The 17,825-nt window shown below is 40.9% G+C and overlaps 1 protein-coding gene and 1 pseudogene across 14 annotated transcripts in view; one reads left to right on the plus strand and one right to left on the minus strand.

Moving 5' to 3' along the window:
- VRK2 (VRK serine/threonine kinase 2) overlaps window positions 1-17,825 on the minus strand; it is a 112,534-nt gene that overhangs the window by 49,705 nt on the left and 45,004 nt on the right. The gene's annotated exons all lie outside the window — the stretch shown is intronic.
- Window positions 8,595-8,754, plus strand: LOC130363262 (U2 spliceosomal RNA; annotated as a pseudogene).

Consider the following 17,825-nt stretch of genomic DNA (forward strand, 5'->3'; position numbering starts at 1 on the left):
CAGGAAACTTATCTTTTAATTTAAAAAGTCACCTATTAAAAGGTGTAGTGCCAACACATCATAAGTGCTTTGTGTAACTCTGCATAAGGTATTATGGAATCGGGGGACGAGATTAGCTTTTACACACACACACACACACACACACACACACACAAACGCCATCTAAACTGCTATTAGGGTATGCGATTATTAAAGGCCCTTCAACCTAACAGAATGCTCCTCCGTCCCTCGGGTGCCGTTTATTTTCTGCACTGGCTTCAACTACGTCCTAATGCAAGACTTGGCTCTCGTATTAAAATAAAAACACAATCTCCACCACTTGCTGTTCTGTACCGATTTTATCAGTCATAAATCTCCCATTAACTGTGGAATGATTCCATTCATACACATGTGTTCACAAGTTCTTTTTCCATCATGGCAATACCAGATTACAGCCTTGTAAAACCGGCCCCATTTGCTTGCAGATCCTGTGCACACATCCTGAAAGTGTCTGTGTGTGTGTGTGTGTGTGTACGGCAGGATGGCCTGAAGGATAGACAGATGGAGACATAGACAGAAGATGTGAAATAGATTTGAGATAAATATTACATACCAAGGCAGACAGTGAAACAGATTATCTATGAATGAATGGATGGACAGATAGGAGAGAGAGAAATAGATAAACATGGTTGAATATATCACTTTAAGTCACTGGAATTTGTGGAGTGCTGCGATTTCTTCAATTTATAGCTACTAGGACCTTCGATCAAGGTCAAGTTTGTTGGCACCCGGGAATAATTTGCTCGCCAAAAGAACTGTTGCTGCTTCAGGATCTCTAAGTAAAGTTGAGGCGACTTTATATACACACACACTGATAACAAAGACAAATTCAGAAGGCACAATCAGACTGCTCCATATATACAGCCAGGGAAATTGCTAATCACCAAACGAACAGGACAGCAGCCGGTCCAGTGAAAGAGTGTGCTACTGCGGGGTGCTAAGCTACAATAGGCGAAGCAAAAATGTAGAATACAATAAAAGAATAGAAGCTTGCACTCACCGCTCCTGTAGACTTTTTCATACGGTCAGTCCATTCCGGTGGGGAGACTTCATTGATGTGGGGTGCTCAGAGGCAAACAGCCGTTTTCGCACAGTAGGTGTGTGCTTCTTCCGGCCTCAAGGCCAGAAGAAGCACACACCTACTGTGCAAAAACGGCTGTTTGCCTCTGAGCACCCCGCATCAATGATGTCTCCCAGCCGGAACAGGCTGACCGTATGAAAAAGTCTACAGGAGCGGTGAGTGCAAGCTTCTATTCTTTTATTTTAATATATATATATATATATATATATATATATATATATATATACACATACACTCATACACAGACATAATAGATAAAAAGATAAATACATAAATATATATAAATGGTGGATAGATTGATAGATAGACAGACATTAGAAAGATCAATAGAGATAGACATTATAGACAGACATACTATAGATAGATTAAATAAACAGACATATTCACAAATTAAATAGACAGACAATAGATAAACAGATTAGATAAATAGATAAACAGGATATATAGATAGATAGACATATGAGATAAATAGACTATAGATAGGATAGATAGATATATAGATAGATAGATAGATTAGATAATAAGATTGAGAATAGATAGATACATATGATAGACTATATATAAAAAATGTACACACAGAAATACATAACAAATCGTAAAACTGAATTAGTATAAATTGCCAATCGTCTTACCCCACATTACATTGCAATTACACTACGGACTCCATTAGTTATAGTATTTAGAGATGAGCGAAGTTCCAGTGATTCGATTCGTCACAAACTTCTCAGCTCAGCAAAAAAGTGCCCACTTTTGAGTATAGTTTGCATAACCCCTGCCCTTTTTGAAGCACAACAACCAGACACATTAGTGTAGAGTAAGTTTACACGGAGGTTATAATGTTTTTTGGGTTCTGTACTCTTTTCATAAGAGGTTGTCCCATTAGAAGAATACATTTTCTACAGCTCATAGCTATTCACACTTCCATACTCCTACTATATTTTCCCCATATGCCACATGCTCCACTTCGCCATATCCTCTACATAGAAGGCTATGGCGTAACACAACTCTATATTTTATATTGTAGTTTTGTTTGTTATACACACAAAAATACTATCACAATACAAATAAAAACATGGAAGGAAAAAAAAACAAAAAAGAATACTAAACACAATACTGAAAAAGAGATGACATAAAAAAAATAAAAAAACAACTTACTACTTGTCCACATTTAACCCTGTATTACAATACACAAGTGTAAATAAGACGTACAGAAGAAATGAGCTTTTCATATCTGTCAGGTGATAAATTAATATAGTGTAGTGAGTAACTAGATTATTGCCCTACACAATATTAAACAAGTACATCCAAAAGGCATCATTTAAGAAAAATACTACAATAAAAAAACGCAATGAAGACGCAACTCGTTTATATAGGTCAATGTTTTCCAAACAGTGTGCCTCCAGCTGTTGCAAAACTACAACTCCCAGCATACCCGGACAGCCAAAGGCTGTCCGGGTATGCTGGGAGTTGTAGTTTTGCAACAGCTGGAGGCAGACTGGTATTGAAACACTGATCTAGACATACAGTAAATACAGACTGCACTTACTACTGTATCTGTCAAACTGTCTAATACTTTTATAGATTAATTCTGATATCTGTTTATCTATATTTAACTGCCTCTCTCTATACCTATCTTTCTGCCTCTCCCTCTATATCTATCTATCGTTCTGCCTTTCCCTCTATATCTATCTATCTGCCTCTATCTATCTGCCTCTCTCTCCATATCTATCTATCTATCTCTATCAATCTATCTGTCTCTCTTTATCTGTCTCTATCCATCTATCCGCCACTCTTTCTCTATATATCTCTCTCTATCTTTTAATTAATTATTTACCCATCTCTCTCTCTCTCTCTCTCTCTCTCTCTATGTATCTATATAAATATCCAAAAAGAACAGCATCTCCAAAAATAAATAGAAAAAAAGAATTTGGGGTGCCCCCATCATCTGAACCTCGGTCCACTGGTTCCTCAATGTATAGGAAAATATAGGCAGCACACCACAAGTAGGCTTCAAACAAAAATAGGATTTATTCCATGTTGTGGGAGACTATATATATATATATATATATATATACACATACACACACACACACACGCACACAGTCATGGCCGTAAATGTTGGCATCCCTGACATTTTTCAAGAAAATGAAGTATTTCTCACAGAAAAGGATTGCAGTAACACATGTTTTGCTATACACATGTTTATTCCCTTTGTGTGTATTGGAACTCAACCAAAAAAGGGAGGAAAAAAAGCAAATTGGACATAATGTCACACCAAACTCCAAAAATTGGCTGGACAAAATTATTGGCACCCTTTCAAAATTGTGGAAAAATAAGATTGTTTCAAGCATGTGATGCTCCTTTAAACTCACCTGTGGCAAGTAGCAGGTGTGGGCAATATATAAATCTTACCTGAAAGCAGATAAAAAAAAGGAGAGAAGTTCACTTAGTCTTTGCATTGTGTGTCTGTGTGCCACACTAAGCATGGACAACAGAAAGAGGACAAGAGAATTGTCTGAGGACTTGAGAACAAAAATTGTGGAAATATATCAACAATCTCAAGGTTACAAGTCCATCTCCAGAGATCTAGATTTGCCTTTGTCCACAGTGCGCAACATTATCAAGAAGTTTGCAACCCATGGCACTGTAGCTAATCTTCCTGGGTGTGGACGGAAGAGAAAAATTGATGAAAGGTGTACACACAGGATAGTCCGGATGGTGGATAAGCAGCCCCAAACAAGTTCCAAAGATATTCAAGCTGTCCTGCAGGCTCAGGGAGCATCAGTGTCAGTGTGAACTATCCGTCGACATTTTGCCAAAATGAACTTGAGTAAGCCAAAATCCTTCTGGGAAGATAAGTGGACAGATAAGACCAAGATAGAGCTTTTTGATAAAGCACATCATTCTACTGTTTACCAAAAAAATGGAATGAGGCCTACAAAGATAAGAACACAGCACCTACAGTGAATTATGGTGGAGGTTCAATGCTGTTTGGGGTTGTTTTGCTGCCTCTGGCACTGGGTGCCTTGGATGTGTGCAAGGCATCAAGAAATCTGAGGATTACCAACGGCCCAGTGTCAGAAAGCTGGGTTTGCGTCCAAGATCTTGGGTCTTCCAGCAGGACAAACATATGTCAAAAAACACCCAGAAATGGATGGCAACAAAGCAGTGGAGAGTTCTGAAGTAACCAGCAATGAGTCCAGATCTAAATCTCATTGAACACCTGTGGAGAGATCCTAAAATTGCTGTTGGGAAAAGGCACCCTTCCAATAAGAGAGACCTGGAGCAGTTTGCAAAGGAAGAGTGGTCCAACATTCCGGCTGAGAGGTGTAAGAAGCTTATTGATGGTTATAGGAAGCAACTGATTTCAGTAATTTTTTCCAAAGGGTGTGCAACCAAATATTATGCTAAGGGTGCCAATAATTTTGTCCAGCCCATTTTTGGAGTTTGGTGTGACATTATGTCCAATTTTCTTTTTTTCCTCCCTTTTTTGGTTTAGTTCCAATACACACAAAGGGAATAAACATGTGTATAGCAAAACATGTGTTACTGCAATCCTTTTCTGTGAGAAATACTTCATTTTCTTGAAAATTTTTAGGGGTGCCAACATTTACGGCCATGACTGTATCTGTCTTTGTATCTATGACTCTCTCTCTCTCTGTGTATGTGTATATATCTGTATGTACCGGTAGCTATCCATCTATCTCTATATAGCAATATCTCTCTCTCTCTATACATACACACACACACCGGTATATATATCTGCCTCTCTCTCTGTATATATTTCTCTCTGTCTCTCTCTTTATAATATATATATATATATATATATATATATATATATATATATATCCCACTCAACACATCACTCGTAGATCTCTCTCTATTAAACAATTTATATAAATCTCTCGACATCACTTGTAGATCTCTTCAGCTATTTTTGTGAGGGTGAAGGTCCAAGACATCCATCACAATTAAAGGTTGGGAGAAATGCTTATTTGGCTGTGTTTACGCAGCGTATCCTTTCTCATCTCCTAGTTAAACCATGAGTATATGATAAAAAGGGTTATACTACCAAAAGAATCCTTCTCCAGATCCTTCTCCAAAATTTCTTCCGTGTAGCAAGCTAAATTAACATTTTAAACAGTACCGAGGGGACAGATATGCTGCTGCATTAATTTAGATCTGGGAGATGAGATGACTCTCTCGCTACTGTATTTGTGCAGAGCATTATCAATGTACCAAGCAGCAGCTAAATGCATCAATAGGAACTTGACAATTTAAAGTGATTTTTTTTTTTTTTTTGCATGGAGCATCCTCAGTCCTGTGACTGCCACCACTAATAAATAACACGAAAAACATAACAAGCACAGCTTTAGAAAATAATAATGATAAAAAAAGAAAGGCTAAGTCAGTGTATTCTGCATATGAAGACACTGCACACAGCTCACACCTATGTGTATGCAAATAAAAAGCGGCAGACAGTTGCACTTCTGATGCACAAAACATTTTGCAGACATTTTTTTTTTTTTTATCTTTTATTCAACATATTATGTGTGGTATGCCTACAAAGAAATTAGGTATTGACTGGTTGGCTTGCAAGGGAAAAATTCTGCAAAAAATCTATAGTATGCATTGATCCAAATCTTACTTTTAGCACAAGTAAAAAATGTAGCAAATTAAAATGGTACTTGTGACGCAGCAATTATTCTCTTTAATTATCAGGCACCCTGACAAATAAAATCCTATTTACATAGACTAGGGGTAGAAAAGGAGTTGTGCCCGTTTATTCTATAATAAACTGACAATGGGTATTTTGCATAGATATACCATTTATTTTTTAAAATATATTTATTTATTAAGGTTTTCTTTAAGTCACATTCTAGTTCTTTGGATGTGCAGAAAACTACTCAGCCTATTTGTTGTCTTACTATCCCAAAATGTATAATACAGGCTTTTTGAAGTTTTCCATATGGTGCCGTTCAGGTGGACTGTTCATGTAAGGAAAGCAATGTATTGCTCCAGGCAACATTCCCATGTTCATATAGGCACTGGCAGCCAGGTCAAATGTGGTCGAGAATAAAACAAGGCAAAATTCTACATAAGCATTTTTCCTACTGCATCCCGTTAGAGTCTGGATCAGTGATCTCCATATGTGCAGCATCATCTCAGTACATTTTACCAGTGCTCACAAGGCAACAAAATAGTCTTTTTTAAGACAACTTGCAATCCTATTTTTCTGAATATGGCAAATGAAAAGAAAATATAAAGAGACTGCAAAAATAGAAGTTCCGTCCCACCAGCAGAGGGAGCAGTCTGAGGAATTTCTCATCCGTAGACCATAGACTGTTTAAAGTGGACTCCACAAAAAACAGGGGTGTAAGTAAGCACATGGCTTCATAGGGCTAGTCATCAGGATTACTGGCATACCTTTATCATCTCCAATTCTTTGTTATTATGCAAATGAGGAACAAAAGTCTAGGGGGCATTTCGTAGCACAGCAAGAATCCAGGCCATGTCCTCTTTATTACCGCCCACTGGCCAGCTTGCATCCACATGCAGTTTGACTAATAGCCATTAGATAAAGAGGACATGGGCCGGACTAACCTGGACTTCTGCTGTGCAGAAGAACACCCCCAGGGCTTTTCAGCCTAATTTGCATAATAACTGAAAGGCTTATATCTCGGTACTGGAAATGGCTATAGAGATAAAAGAGGTAATCCTGGAATCCAAATGGCTAGCACTATCTAGAATCTGATCACACTTGCTATGGGCAGTCATTTACAGCAGTCTGTAATCTGTACTTCTCAAAAATAAGAAGGGAAGGCCTCTCCTTCAGCTAGGTCATCAATATTGAAGAGGACCCATGGCCAAAACTGAGATTTTACTGTCATTGATATCTTCGGCTGCCCTGATCAAGCACCATTCACTCCCTGCAAACACCCCGGGTACTCCTGCTCTTGAATCCCGGCCTTCTGGCTAGGATCAGAGAAATTTTTATAGATCCGGCCGGATGTCTGGGCAGTATATCTGCACACATTCACTTATTTATTTCTTTTTGTCTCACTGTCACTTTTTGTGTGTTGTGTGTTCACAGGATTTGTCAGGATGCGGTAGCCCTTCTGGGTGTCCCTCCTGGCGGTCTAGGGGAGGTGTGTGTGGCCATTAGGTTCCGCACCTCCCTGCAAACACCCCGGGTACTCCTGCTTTGGCAGGGTACCTACAGTTATCGGCTCTGCGGGCAGATACCTTGGCTAACGCCAAAGGGGATGCCGGGAGCATTTGTGGTCCCCTAGTAGCTTCGGCGAAAAGGGACATCGAACCTGGAACCTCGCAGGTACCTTTTGGTCCGGAGGCGAAGGGTAAGGTTTGTTGGGGGGCCTCTCTCCTATCGGAGAAGGGCTTCCGATAGACCGCATCCTTTGTGCATGTTTTTTTTAGTGTAACACGTTTGCACTTTTTCTTGCACTTTGGGTGAATCGAGAGCACGTTCCTCGGCTTTAGATAAAAAAAAAAAAAAAAAATTCACTCCCTGGTTCTATGGGGATGTTGTCCGGTATGCGAGGGAGCACCAGCTGGAAGGACTGAAACCCGACCTATGGAAGCCAAAGACAATCCACAAGCTCATCCGAGCTAAGGACTTGACCGAGCTGGTTCCGGGACTCCCCGCAGCCACTGCAGAGAGAGTTTGGAATAATGTGGCCTCAAAAGCGGCTTACCAATGGACACAAGGACTTGTCGTGGATGGCCGTCAAGGGAGGTCTCTCTCTCAGGTCATTCATGCATGCCCGCAACCTGTGCAAGACCCGGTACTGCCCCCGGTGCCCCTACGTGGAGGAAACATCTTTCCACGTGTTTTGGCAGTGCCCCTTTGCACAGGGTCTGTTGGACGCCCTAGAACATGAACTCAGAGACTCTGTACCCAGGAGCTGCCTATCGTACCATTCGGTGCTTTACGGTCTGTTCCCTGGGACCCACGACGTGGAGGCCATCCAGGAGGCCTGGCACCTTATGAACTGTTTTAAGGACGCAGTGTGGCTTGCCAGGAACCGCCTCGTGATCAACAGGGAAAACATGTCCGTCCGGGACTGCCGCAGGTTCATCAAGAACCTGCTTAGAGACTATTCCATCTTGGACAGCCCGGCCGTTGATGAGGAAGAAGAGGAGTGAAGACCCCTCTACTTCTCCTATGTCTCCCTGAAGATACAGCCCAGCAGTTTGGCCCTGTGATCCGCCCCCTCCCCACCCCCATATAGTCACCCACACCCCTACCTCGATCACAGATTGTATTGTTTTGTTTTTCGATCTCTTGTGCCTTTCTATTACAGGATTGAGCTGAGTGTTAGAGTAGCATGGTGTGCGATGTATAGCTTAGGGAACCTTTGCTGTGTATTGTACTGTCATGCTTTGTGTGACTGTAATTTATTGTATGACTTGTAATGACTGAACGGAAAATAAAGCTCTTTCAATCAAAAAAAAAAATTCTCGGCCTTTTGGCTAAGATCAAGTGTAGTATCTGTTCTTATCAGTTTTCATGCTGGTGGGGATGGGTGCTGCATGGAGGATGCAGGTGTACCAGGGCTTTCCGGGGCTGGTTCTGAGGAATCAGCTCGACGGCTGCCCCGATGTGACCTGTTCCCCTGGGTATCGCCATGAGGCTGAGAGGGTCTAGAGCCGAGGTACTTTTGTGCCTCGGGGAGTGGCGACCCCGAGATGCCGAAACTCACTAGGAGGATGGACTCACTGAGTTGAAGCACGGGCACCATAATCTCTTCACCTTGTGGCACTCCCCTCTTGATTCCCGGCCTTCTGGCTAGGATCAGAGAAATTTTATATCTGCACACATTCACTTATTTATTTCTTTTTGTCTCACTGTGTCACTTTTTGCGTGTTGTGTGTTCACAGGATTTGTCAGGATGCGGTAGCCCTTCTGGGTGTCCCTCCTGGCGGTCTAGGGGAGGTGTGTGTGGCCATTAGGTTCCGCACCTCCCTGCAAACACCCCGGGTACTCCTGCTTTGGCAGGGTACCTACCGTTATCGGCTCTGCGGGCAGATACCTTGGCTAACGCCAAGGGGGATGCCGGGAGCATTTGTGGTCCCCTAGTAGCTTCGGCGAAAAGTGACATCGAACCTGGAACCTCGCAGGTACCTTTTGGTCCGGAGGCGAAAGGTAAGGTTTGTTGGGGGGCCTCTCTCCTATCGGAGAAGGGCTTGCGATAGACCGCATCCTTTGTGCACGTTTTTTTAGTGTAACACGTTTGCACTTTTTCTTGCACTTTGGGTGAATCGAGAGCACGTTCCTCGGCTTTAAAAAAAAAAAAATGAATTTTACAGTTTCTTGATATGACCACCTGTTTGAGATATGAGGGTTTCTATATTGTCTGACAATTCAGGGAATCAGTCAGATGGGCGTGTACTTAAATATAATAATGGGAGTGAATATCAGGTAATGGTGGGGTTATACAGTCAAGGGGTGTGAATGCTGTACATTGAGGGGCCTGTATGTCTAGTACACACCCCCTGACTGTATAATCCTGGCCATCACCTGATATTCACTCCCACTTTTATTATTAGGTTCACACCCATCTGACTGATTTTCTGAAATGTCAGACAAACTCCGATCGGCGATTGATTGCACCAAGCCTGAGATGCAGGCTTGAGCAATCGACCGCCAATAACACTGATCAATGCAAAGCTATGGCTTTGCAGTGAACAGTGTAAAAGATAAGTGTGTGCAGTGTTATAGCCCCCTATGGGAGCTATAACACTGCAAAAAAAAAAAAAGTGTAAAAAAAAAAAAAAAAAAAAAAGTTAATAAATGATTTAACCCTTTCCCTAATAAAAGTCCAAATCACCCCCCTTTTCCCAATAAAAAAACAAACACATAAATATAAACATATGTGGTATTGCCGCGTGTGTAAATGTCCGAACTATAAAAATATATCATTAATAAAACCGCACGGTCAATGGCATACGCGCAAAAAAATTCCAAAGTCCAAAATAACGTATTTTTGGTCAGTTTTTATATCATGAAAAAATGAATAAAAAGCGATCAAAAAGTAAGATCCAATGCAAAAATGGTACCGATAAAAACTTCAGATCACGGCGCAAAAAATTAGCCCTCATACCGCCCCATACACGGAAAAATAAAAAAGTTATAGGTGTCAGAAGATGATAATTTTAAACGTATAAATTATCCTGCATGTAGTTATTTTTTCCAGAAGTACAACAAAATCAAACCTATATAAGTTGGGTATCATTTTAATCATATGGATCTACAGAATAAAGAGAAGGTGTCATTTTTACCGAAAAATGTACTGCGTAGAAACAGAAGCCCCCAAAAGTTACAAAATTGTGTTTTTTCTTCAATTTTGTCGCACAATGATTTTTTTTCCCGTTTCCCCTTAAATTTTGGGGTAAAATTACTGATGTCACTGCAAAATAAAATTGGTGGCACTAAAAAATAAACCATCATATGGATTTTTAGGTGCAAAAATGAAAGGGTTATGATTTTTAAAAGGTTTGGAGAAAAAACGAAAGTGCAAAAACCTGTCGTCCTTAAGGGGTTAATGATAATTCAATCACATTTTTGGGGGGTTGGCCACAGGTCCTCTTTAAATCGTGGGAGTGCAACTTCTGGCACCACATCAATCAGTTGTTTGAAGAGACTGCAGCACTTGTTCAAGTGCCGCAGCCTGTTCACCAGCAGTTGTCCTTGCTGGACTGTTCTCTTAAAGGGGTACTCCGGTGCTTACACATCTTATCCCCTATCCAAAGGATAGGGGATAAGATGCCTGATCGCGGGAGTCCCGCCGCTGGGGACGCCAGGGATCATGCACGCGGCACCCCGTTTGTAATCAGTCCCCGTAATCAGCGTGTTCGCTCCGGGTCTGATTACCGGCGACCGCAGGGCCGGCGGCGTGTGACGTCACGCCTCTGCCCCCGTGTGACGTCACCCTCCACCCCTCAATGCAAGCCTACGGGAGGGGGCGTGATAGCTATCTTTTAAATGACTAACATCTATGCCACATATATACTGACTGAGATACTGAAATATATTCCCTACAATCACAGCAAAATATGGGAGCACAGTTCACCTGTGAATTTATAGTTCTACCTGTATAAATGGAACCATCTCCAGAGCCACTCAAAGAGGATTCATCAGTACTTCACAGACATGAGGCTGCAGATAGCGTGTCATTTATTTCTCCATTCTTCCCCAATCTTAGTGACACTTTCACTGCTGGGTATGTTGAGGATCTCTTTCTCCAGTTTTATTAGTATAGGCAACATGGCACTTGTTTCCAAATATGGCACAATTGGCAGTCAGGATCCAAGGCCTGGCATATGGAAACTTTTTCCTATTATTGTGGTGTAATATGCTACTGAACAGCATACACTTTATCCTATTTCTTATGTTGCCGCTGTGCCTCCAGCTGTCCCTCCCTCCCCCCCCCCCCCCCCCCGTGTCCTGCTAGCAACAGCAATCTGCAGCTAAAAGCAAGACAACCTGGGACCTACAAGTTGCCGCATGCACGCACTTGCAGTGTACTCAAACATTGCGGAGGGGCCAAAATGCATGAGCACAGCAACTCGCTTGTCCCTGTGTGGATGCTCGTAGCGGCAGCAGGACACAGGGGGAACAGCTGGAGCACACTATAGGGTTGGTCCACCAGCAGATCCACAGGGTAAAATACGCTGCAGATCCATTACATGTGACCCTACCCTAAGAAATATTGCAATTTTAAAATAATAATAATCCCATTTAGCACTTATGCCAGGAAAACCTGTCTGAAAAAACAAAAAGGGGCTTCAGAGAAAACTCTACAACAAGACAATACCAGGTTTAACCTGTCCTTGTTTCAACTCACAGCACTATACACTATAAAAGTGTATATGTCTGTTGGTGCATAGGAGACATGCTGTGTAATGCAGTCTGTGCGGACTGGCATCCAGAATTAGAATTTCCACAGTCTGAATGGGTCAACAGGAAACCCATTCACAGTAATGTTAGATTCATGCAGTGAATTTTTGGTGGAATTCCACTTGGTAATTTCGTAGTATGAACGTAGGCTCAATGGTCTTGCAGAAAAAATAGGCTTGTTGATATGGGCCACACAGAAAAAGGTGCAAATCTTTTAATTATAGTTTCTCTCTTTGGCGGCTCTTACCATATCGATAAATGAGCTTTATTGTTCTAATATCTATATCTATTTTTGTGAACAGCCTATTTCTAGGACTGTGATAGTTATTATAAAATGTCAATATCATTAAATTACTTTATTATTACATTAAGCTTGTATGTACCATATGTATGTGTGTACGTACTAGCCTTTATCAGTTAGGGTTGTGATCCCGCAATATACAAAAAAAAATTAAAAATACAGAAAATTTTTATAAAAAATAAAACGCATTCAATTAAAATATTACATTTTATTAAGTACAAGAGGCGGTGGAGCCCTGCAATTGTCTCACAAGGTAAAAACCGAGATGTATTTTTTTTTTCTTAATAGGTGATATTAAAACGACTCCAGTTTTCTACACTGCTGGCAAATTACTAGGACCTTGTTCATTACATAGTCAATGGCCCTTTTAATAGAAAAAGCAATAATATGTAGCCATTTACACCAACTAGGACACAAAGGAACAAAGCAACAGGCTATAAAGCAATTGAAACGACCAGGGTGAAAAGCCTGCAGTGTCAAATTCCTATATACTTCATGTAAAATATGATTCTGAGGTTTAAAACAGGTCTGTAGTCAGAAGGAAAATACAGTTTTGCAAGTCTGGTCATTAAAAAAAATATATATATTATATTCCTTCACGTATAATATTTCAATTGACTTTTTGTCTTGCTGACAGAGCAACTGAGAAAGCATTGCTGCATTGACCACATTGATTCTTAGCCATTCTGTCAACAGTAAAACTTTATACAATATATTCTGAGCGTTGACCTTCCGTGCCACGGCAGTCCGCAGACTCTTCTTCCTCAGTTCCTGTGGCTGTCTGTTGGATCGAGACCGCAATGTAATAAACAACTAAGGTTTAATTAATGGTAAATGAATACAAGACATAGGTTATGACTTTAACTAATTAGGGAATTGTTGAATTAAGTCTGCCTGGGAATGCAAGGCAGGCCGATCAATATCCAATAAAAAGGACTATGTATGTAATTTAGCTGGAAATGTGTTTCCAATACCGTCAAAGTGAGTTTAAGTAAGTAGAATATATGAAAGGCTAGAGGAACAGTTTAAAAATGCAATATTTCAAATATTCAGAGTGCGCCTGGCAGGAGCGAGATTCAGGAACTAGATACAAGTTTTATCTTTCATTTTTTTTGGCCATTATCATTACTTTGAATAATTTTAATGTAGAAGCTGTACTGTCATAACAACAAATAATTAAAAAAAATAATAATCCAAGTCTTCTTAAACTCATTCACAAAGCATCTAGCTAGTTCCCATCATAGGCTCTGATTGCTATAAAAACAAGCAAAAAAGTCTGAAACTTATCAATGGTTTCACCCATTTTTTTTTTTTTTTGGTGGTGGTTAATTGTCGCAAATGTTTGCACAAGGTGTCAAAAAGTCACAAAATTGTTTTGCACAAATCACTTAGATTCATTCAAGAAAACAAGTTGAATGTAGTGTGGTATGTGTAGCTTTTTACAGTGGTACTCTGCTACAATGGAATTTCCAAGCCAGATTGGCAAATGGGAGTTTTTTATGTCCCGAACGTGCCGAAATATGGACATGTTTTGGCACATAAGCAACCCCTGCCATTTAAAAGGGAAACTTTCATCCCATTAACCCACACTAAACCCAATACACTGAGTTATAGTGCGGGTGAACAGGAGACCGATGCGGGGTCTCTGATTAATATACATACCTGCAGTCTGACGCCCGGTCCCTCTGAAGATCGGCTTCTATCTGCACTGAATTGCGTGCTAAAGGTGGGCACACCAGCTGGATTTGAATATATATGGTCGCTGGTCATGTGAGCACTTGTGGCTACTGAGCGCTCACGTGACCACGGCCATAAATATTCAAATCCAGCTGATGGGCCCAATGCAGCGCAGATAGAAGCCGATCTTCAGAGGGATCGGGCGTCAGACTGAAGGTGTGTATATTAGTCAGAGACCCTGCATCGGTCTCCTGTTCACCCGCACTATAACCTGGTGTATTGGGTTAAGTGTGGGTGAACAGGATGACCGTTTTCCTTTCAGTTATGTCTGTACCGGATAAATAATTGAACGGTGTGGGAATTAATAGAAATGTTACCACTAAATTCCAAGGGAATGCATTTTTTTTTTTGTTTTTAATTTACATTTTGATATCTCAGTCTTTATTCCATTCCCAGATTTGGTTAAAGGGGTACTCCGGTGCAACGGCAGCAGCGTCCGGAACACGGGAGCGTGGAGCTCCCGTGTTCGTGACGTCACGCCACACCCCCTCCAGTCATGTCTACGGGAGGGGGTGTGACAGCTAGTACTTAGCAGTCATGCCTCCTCCCATAGACCTTAATGGAGGGAGCACATCGGCTGTAGTCACCTGTCATCCGACATAGAGCAGAGATTGCTCAGTACATGGATCACCAGGGTGCCATGACGGCGATCGCAGGGCTCCCCAGCCGCAGGATCCCTACGATCCAACATCTTATGCTTTTGATAGAGTATAAAATGTTTTGTGCCGGAGTACCCCTTTAAAGTAAAAAAAAAAAAAAAAAAAAACACCCCCCACACACACACACACACACACAAAAAACTAACAATGAATAACAAAAACAAATACAGTATATAATAATAATAGTAATTATAAGAATAATAATAGTAATAAAAATAATAATAAATAATAAAATGTCAGCACTTTTTTATTAGGTCAAGCAGCTAAAATTTCCTTAGCCTTCTTTTCTGAATTTGTAACTTATCACGTTGCCCATAAACCTTAGACCGATATCTGTCCTAATCTCCATGGGGAGAAAGACGCTGACGGAAACCCTGGGAACAAAAAGGATCAGGCATTGAAAACACAACTACCCGATCCTGATCTCCTCCCAACATCTACTATCAGGGGAGGTTCAGTGGCCTGGTTCCACTAAAATCATTTATCTTACGTGTTTGGCTAGTTTTAGTCATTATGTATCAGCCATGTCATGTATCCAGTTCTGTGCTCTAGCCTTGTATCTACATGCCCAGGCCAAATGTGAATGCTTGTGCAGGAAACCAGCATAGCACGTTATGGGCGGCATATTACAGATTCATGCACATAGGCTGTGTAATATGGCTGTCTTTATTAAGGGGGAAAAAAAATGTGTTACACCATAAACTCTAAATATACCTAATATACCTAATACAGACTACAGGGAAAAGTGCCCTTACAGCTTTTAAAACTTTCTGGGTGTTACCATAGCAACCAAAGAACGCATCCATTGTTACCAATGCTGAATGCAGAACTGGAGAACAGTGGAAAAGAGGGACAAAATTTATTTTACCAAGTGACTTATTTTTCAGATTTAAGGACTCAGCAGCTTTATTTATAAGAAAGATTAGAATGCCTTTAAACGCAGACCCATTTTATGACCTTCTCATAGATCATATCAAGGACCTGTACAAACACTGACTAATACATTTCACAATGCTGTATCCCATCACACATAATAATGGGAAGCTTTTTAATTTCTATTTCTTACTATACAGAACACTGACACTGCTATAAATATGCTGCAGTAAAAAAAAAAAAAAGTTGCTGTCTGATAAAAAAAAACCAGTTATATAAAAGTACAACTAAACCGCTACTACTCTTATTGCATTCAGGTTGTAGTATGACACCAGAAGTATAAATGGCACATGGTAGACATGAACCCAATTACAGATTTTGCATTGGGGCCCAGTTCATTTCATATTACCGCTATGCTCCGTCCCATTAAGGGTCTGCTAGGCCCTTTTTTTTTTTTTTTTTATTTATTTATTTTTTTTTTTGCGCTTAACAGACCCTGAACGAGTTGTAGCACAATGGGCACCACCAGGTCCCGATGGTTCCCATTGACTTTGCATGAGGTCCGTCAGGTGTCCATTATTTTGGAGGAGTTGAGTAGAGAAAAATACCAGGCATGTAGTCATTTTTTTCTCCACTCAAGTCCCATCATTTTGTAATGGAACTCCCTTTAGCTGAGCTGAGCAGCAGTGTGAAAGTAGCCTAACTCAGATCCCATCATTTACATCAATGGGAGCTGAGCCGCAGTAACCAGACACTACCACTATGGAGCAAAGGCTTCCGGCACCATTTATGGTATACAAACAGTCACAGTGGCTCTGCTGAACAGATATTTATTGGCCTACTGGCGGATAGGTTTTAGCTCGTAAAACCTCTTAGAGTAGGGTCACACATTGCGTATTGAGTATTCTCCTATGAGCAAACACGCAGGTCTTCTCCACGGCACCCTGTGTGTACACTAAGTTTTGGAGGTGGGCCCTTGCATCAGTCAGGTCGGCACCCTGAGACCGCCTCCAAAACTCACTGCGCACACAGGGCTGCCATGGAGAAGCACAGCGTGTTTGGTTATTAGCAAACACAGCGTATTTTCCGTTGCGCAGCAGATTTTGAGCGTATATTTCTGTGTATACGTAATATGTGACCCTACCCTTAAGCAACAAGTACTTAACGCCTCTAGAGTGCCACCACAGGATCAAACTAAGAAGTACACAGATTCCACCAAAATCAATGGGCTATTAGTGTAACAAATAGGCTATCTGGGTCCTCTAGCTCAAGATATCCTCTCTCTAGCTGCAAGGGTGATCAATCGGTCTGGCTTCAGGGAGAACGCCGGCTCCACGTGGCGCAGGATACAAACGGAAGGAGATCAGGTAAAAGCAAGGCGGTTTATTTCCCAAGATGCAACGCGTTTCGCTGCGGGAAAGCAGCTTCATACACCAAGAAGCGGTCTCTCTCATCCCCTTTTTTCTAGATCTTTTTTCTGTAGCTGCAGTCTGTTCTGGGGGACTCACCTCTATTGACATCAAATTCCCTTATGGGATTAAAAAAAGACATTCAGTTTTTTAAGCCAGGCAGCCCCTTCAAGATTTATAGCTGCTCAGGGATGACATGGTGTCTAGTCTGAGGTCCAAATTAAAGGGAAAGTATTGGTAAAAATACTAATATAATTCCCTTTGTTCAAACTTTTTTAGTGTTTTATAAAACTAAATAAAAAAAGTTTTCTTTATGAGAAAGTGTAAACATTCTGTAAGGTTGCCATGTTTTCTCAGAAATCTCAAAAGTACATGATTTAACCACGTATCCTCATCAAAATGAATCAAGATTATTTAATGCTTCAGGGCCACTTCAGGTATTTTCATTATTTTGAAGAAAGAACACCGTGGGAGGAAAAAAAATTGTGCACAAAGAAATGATGGAGAAATGCAGAAATCTGCCAAAGTTACTATACCAAACAAGCTGCGCAGAATATCTGATCCGGACTGAACTAGACTGTTAGGGTCACTTTATTGTTGCTGGTCAGACAAAAGGCTAAGGTTACATTGGGTAAAAACTAAGGTTTGTCGCTCAGCTACCACCATGAAAATGAAATTCACAGTAAGCAGCAGGAGAGCATGAAGAAAGAGGAGACGGGGTCTCACCTGCTCTTCTGTGTGACTACTGAGCAGATTATTATGGAGGTAAATTAATAAAATAGAGACTACTGTAAACACAATGAAA

The sequence above is a fragment of the Hyla sarda genome, chromosome 3, assembly GCF_029499605.1.
Source record: "Hyla sarda isolate aHylSar1 chromosome 3, aHylSar1.hap1, whole genome shotgun sequence".
Classification (NCBI taxonomy): Eukaryota; Metazoa; Chordata; class Amphibia; order Anura; family Hylidae; genus Hyla; species Hyla sarda.